Source organism: Ranitomeya variabilis, chromosome 3 (assembly GCF_051348905.1).
Source record: "Ranitomeya variabilis isolate aRanVar5 chromosome 3, aRanVar5.hap1, whole genome shotgun sequence".
Lineage (NCBI taxonomy): Eukaryota > Metazoa > Chordata > Amphibia > Anura > Dendrobatidae > Ranitomeya > Ranitomeya variabilis.
The window spans coordinates 115,671,453-115,677,452 of NC_135234.1; positions in this window are offsets into that span (position 1 = coordinate 115,671,453).

Below are 6,000 nucleotides of genomic sequence, written 5' to 3' on the forward strand. Positions count from 1 at the left end.
CTGCAGCCGGTTTACATCAGCCACCCCTGTACCAGAGAGGAGATTGTGAGTTGTGTATATGAGCTGGTATCTCTGGTGTGTGTGTGTGTGTGTGTGTGTGTATGTGTGTGTGTGTGATATCTGTAGTATGTGTGTGTGTGATATCTGTAGTGTGTGTGTGATAACTGTAGTATGTCTGTGTGTGTGTGTGATATCTGTAGTGTGTGTGTGATATCTGTAGTATGTCTGTGTGTGTGTGTGTGTGTGTGTGTGTGATATCTGTAGTGTGTGTGTGATAACTAGTATGTGTGTGATATCTGTAATATGATGTGTGTGTGTGTGATATCTATAGTGTGTGTATGTGTGATATCTGTAGTGTGTGTGTGATAACTGATGTGTGTGTGTGTGTGTGATATCTGTAGTATGATGTGTGTGTGTGTGTGTGTGTGTGTGATATCTGTAGTGTGTGTGTGATATCTGTAGTATGTGTGTGTGTGAGGCAGCGGCGTAACTACCACGGTCACAGCTGCAAGCGGCTCTGGCAGGTCAGGGGGCCGTGTGTCCCCTTGAGCCTGTCTCCCTTATGCTTGTGTCCCCATGTGCCAGTCTCCCTTGCCCATTAGTCCCTGTGTGTCCCCATGTGCCTGTCTCCTATGTCCCCTTGTGCTTGTGTCAGTCTCCTTTGTCCCCTTGTGCTTGTGTCAGTCTCCTTCGCCCACTAGTCCCTGTGTGTCAGTCTCCCTTTCCCACTTGTCCCTGTGTGTCCCCTTGTGCTTGTATCCCTTGTGTCAGTCTCTTGCCCACTAGTCCCTGTGTGTCCCCTTGTGCCTGTCTCCCTTGTCCCCTTGTGCTTGTCCCTTGTCCCCGTGTGTCCCCGTGTGCCAGTCTCCCTTGTCCACTAGTCCCCATGTGCCCTTTGTGTCAGTCTCCCTTGCCCACTTGTCCCCATGTGCCCCTTGTGTCAGTCTCCATTGTCCCCTTGTGTCAGTCTCCCTTGCCCACTAGTCCCCTTGTAACCTTCTCCCCTGCCTCCTAGCCCCCATGTGTCCCCTTGTGCCTGTCTTCCTTGCCCACTTGTGCCCTCTCCCCTGCCCCCTAGTCACCATTTGCTCGTGTCTTTCTCACTGCCCCGTATGGAGGGGCTGCATTATACTATGAGGGGGGCTGCATTGTATTCTATGGGGGTTACATTGAATTTTATGGCGGGGGGGGGGCCCCATTTGGAAGTTCGCACCGGGGCCCATAACTTTGTAGTTACGCCACTGACCATTGGCCTAGACCGTTTTGTCGCTCTGATGAATCTGCTGACCCAGCGATTCTCAGCACTTTAAGTGTATTTGGGGATAACCCCATATCTAACCCCTTCTGTAAGAATTCTAAAATCTGGTCTATTGGTATTGACTGACCAGCTATTACCCCCGAGTTTTGAAGGAACCTCTTCAAGATCCTGACATAAATCTTTGTGGTGATTATTTTTCTGCTCTTCAGCAGAGTGTTAATGAGGCCCGGAGAGAACCCCCTATCCTTTAACAGCGCCCTTCTCTGGGGTTGAGCGAGCAGAATTGTGCCACTTTCCTGTTTTCTTTTGTGGCAAACAGGTCTACCTCTGGTTGACCCCATCTTTCCATGATGAGGTTGAAGATGGAGCCGTTCAGGGACCACTCTCCCTGCCTCAATGTGTTGCGGCTTAAGAAATCCGCCGTAGTGTTTTCTGCCCCTCTTATGTGAAGAGCCGTCAATGAGAGAAGATGTTGCTCTGCTAGATGGAATAGACGATCGGCTACGCACATTAGGGATTTGGAACGAGTCCCGCCTTGGTGATTTATGTATGCCACGGCGACCCGATTGTCCGAGAATACCCGCACGTGGTGGCCCTGTAGATAGACAAGGAGTGATTTAACTGCCTGTTCCACAGCCGTTAACTCCTTTAGGTTGGAAGACAATTCTATCTGATCCCGTTCCCAAAGCCCCTGGACCAATGTATCCCCCATGTGAGCCCCCCACCCAGAAGGGCTAGCGTCCGAGGTGACTATACGAGTTACATTATATTCCCAGGGGACCCCTGTGGACAGGTTCTTTTGGTCTAGCCACCATCCGAGGGATACAATAGCGTTTTGGGATAGGGTCAGCCGGCTCTCCAGACATCCCCCCAACCTTTTTTGTTGTAACAGCACCAAGCCCTGAAGTATCCTCGTATGATACTGGGCCCATCGGACCGCTGGAATACAGGACGAGAGAGAGAGCCTAACAGAGACATGGCTCTTCTAAGGGACATGGTGGGGTTTTTAGAGGCATTCAGCACCTGAAGGTGCAGGCGATCAATTTTCTCTTGAGGCAAACGGCATTCCTGAACCTGGGAATCCAGGGTCAGGCCTAAAAATCGCTGCACCGTCATGGGCTGTAAGCATGATTTTTTACATTTAGCAACCACCCCAGACGCTCCAGAGCCGACATCACTTTATGTAACTGTTCCAGACAGTGATCCACCGTTTTACCCACGATAAGGAGATCGTCCAGGTAGGGGATTATTAGAATGTTGGACTCATGCAGGTGTGCCATAACTTCCGCCATAACTTTGGTAAACACTCGTGGGGCGACCGATATACCAAAGGGAAGGGCCCTGTACTGGAAGTGTCTGATTACCCCATCCAACCTTACCGCCACCCTCAGGTAACGTTGGTGACCTGCATAGATAGGGATATAGGTAATAAAGCAGTTTTTAAACAGCAGCTTTATTGCGGTGTTAATAGTTTCCATTTTAAATGATTGAACGGTCAGGAAATTATTAAGAGCCCTAAGGTTAATAATTGTCCTGAAGGAGCCGTCAGGTTTACTTATTAGGAATAGAGGAGAGTAGAATCCTCTACCCTGTTCTCCTTCCGGAACCTCTGACAGGACATTTTTATTGAGCAGGTCGTGAACTTCCGTTTCCAGGGCCACCTGTTCTGCTGGAGAGGACCTGAGTGGGGTAATTCTGAAGAAGTTCTGAGGGATAGAAGAGAACTCCAGCCGCAGACCTGTAGCTATTAACCCCAAAATCCAATCACCACTGGAGATTTTGGACCAGGCCGGGTAGAAGGCAGATAGTCTACCTCCCACCGGGGCGACTAGTCATTGGGGTGGTTTTTTGACCTCACGGGATGGCTCCTGACGTCCTCCACCTCCAAACATAAATCCAGTACCTTTTTTCTTTTTCTCATCCCATCTGCTCTGGTCTCTGGCTGGTCTCCTTCGAAAGAATCTCTTCCCTGCGAATGGATGCCTGTAAGAGGTAGTTGGTAGATTGGGAAACTTCTTCTTCTCGTCTCCGGCTTTCTCCAGCAGTTCGTCTAGGACTGGACCAAACAGGTATTCCCCTTCGCATGGGATAGAGCACAGACGGGATCTGGATTGAAGGTCACCCGGCCAACATTTCAGCCATAGGGCCCTGCGTGCTGCGTTTGATAGTCCGGCCGCCCTAGCCGCCATTCTTGCAGAATCCGCAGATGCGTCCGCAAGAAAGGCAGCGGCATTCTGAATTGTTGGCAGGAATTTCAACATAGAATCCCTGGAAACACCCCCTTCCAACTTAGACCCTAGCTGATCCAGCCAGACCATCATCGATCTGGCTGCACATGTCGCAGCTACAGCAGGTCTCAGGGCACCCGCCGACATCTCCCATGTCCCTTTAAGGAATGAGTCAGCCTTCTTATCGAGAGGGTCCTTTAGGGAAGCCATGTCATCGAAGGGGATAGATGATTTTTTAGACACCGCTGCGTCCAATTTCGGCGCCTTATCCCATGTGTTCACCATGGGGTCCTCAAAGGGATATCTGCATTTAGAGGGAGGTGGAAAAGAGCCTTTTTTCTCTGTTTTTTTCCATTCCCTTTTGATGAGGTTCTGGACCTTGTCATTGAGCGGAAAAGACCTTCGCTTTTTAGGGTCTAGACCGCCAAACATTAGGTCCTGTGCTGAGAGTTCTGGCCTTTCGTCAGCCACCCCCATGGTGGATCTGACTGATTTAATTAGTTTGTCCATTTGGTCCAATGGGAAACAGAACCGGTTAGACTCCTCTTCCGAAGAGGACGCTGAGGAGACAGAGGCGTCTGACTCATTCTCCCTACTAGGGCCAGCGGACGAATCCGAATCTGAGGCACTAGGCTCCCTTCTTCTTTTGGAAGACTCCCCCTGGGACAGGGATTTCAGGGAATCTTTCACCTCCTTCCTGATAATCTCCCTAAGGGTTGATGTGAAATCAGGAGACTTATCCGCCACCTATGGGAGCGGAGAAAAAGGCTATGTAATTTATCTGGCGCTACCGCTATCAGTGTTCCCATCAATTTATTTCCTACCGTCTGCCGTACACACGACTGACAAAGTCTCTTAGGGTAGGCGTCTGGCAAAGGGCAAGCGCATAGCGCGCACTCCTTGTTTTTTGCCTTACCAGCGCATTTTCTCCCCTACGGAAATAAACATAGGAAAAGACTGCATCAGGGTACATTCACGAAGATCTCTTACCCAGGCAGTAGCGGTAGGTACCGGATTACTGGGGGGTCGGTCCAGATCCTTCTGTTTAGATCTGCGACTGGTCTGGTTACTGCGTCCGCGGGTCTTCAGCTGGGGGTTCGTATGGGACTTCTCCGAGGATCTGTCCTGCTCCTGCTCCAGCAGACCGACGGCAGCTTCCGGCTCATCCATAGCTGCAGATGGGCTCACAAGCAGCGCTGCAGCATTCTGTTTGGCTATAAATAGCCCTTCCCCCGGATCCGGAATCAGTGCAGGTGTGTGGCCAAATCCACCCCCCCGACTTGCAGGTCACTGCTCCACCCCCCCCCCCCTGCACCCAGGGACAGGAACAGGAAACCAACTGATGCGTGGGAGAGGTGCCGCCCTTATGTATCTGTAGGTTTCCTGTTCCTGAAGGGCGGATCCCCTCTCTCCGTAGTGCTGTCATGGACGACCGATAAAGAAGGAATGAGATAGATAAATAGATGATAGATCTATAGATATATAGAAGGAAAGAGATAGATCTATAGATAGTTCTATACATAGATCGATAGATATTATCTATCTATAGATCTATCTATCCATCTCATTTCTTCTATTATCTATCATCTGTCTGTCTATCTGTGTAATGGAGTGTGGGTTGGAGAAATGTAAAAGAGGAGGTAGGACAAGAAAACACATAAGAAATCTTTTTTTTTTGTTCCATAATAGATCTTTATTTAGATTTCAAAAACACATACAGAAACGCACCTGCGTTTTCTGCCAAGAGATGCGGATTCAGTGCAGAAAAATCCGCAGGCAAATCTGCAACGTGTGCACATACCCTCATGCTGCAAAGAATACCTCGGAGTCATTGGCTGATATGGGCATAAAAGGAGATAAACTCATGGTGTGGCCTCCATCTTCCCCTGACCTCAACCCTATAGAGAACCTTTGGAGTATCATCAAGCAAAAGATCTATGAAGGTGGGAGGCAGTTCACATCAAAACAGCAGCTCTGGGAGGCTATTCTGACTTCATGCCAAGAAATACAAGCTGAAACTCTCCAAAAACTCACAAGTTCAATGGATGCAAGAATTGTGAAGGTGATATCAAAGAAGGGTTCCTATGTTAACACGTAACTTGGCCTGTTAGGATGTTTTGGAGTTAAATAGCTTTACTGTTCAGTGAATGTGACCTCCTAATGCTGCGAATTCCACAAATGAGCATTTTCAGTTCTTTAAAACATATCAAATGTTTAGGAATTCTACTGTGCCTAATAATTTGGAACAGTGCATTTTGAGTTTTTATTCATTTGGGAGATTATACTGTTATCATTGGGAGGTTTCTTCAATAAAATTCGATGTATACTCTAACGGGTGATGACTTTTATTAGACTGACTGTCATTTGCACTGACCATTTAGGAAAATTTGAGAAAAATATCATTTGCATAATAATTTGGAACATGGTGTATACGGTAATAAAAAAACAGGGCTGTATATAATACAATATGTAAGGGACAGTGCTCCACATAGCAAGAGAGGACACTGTATAACG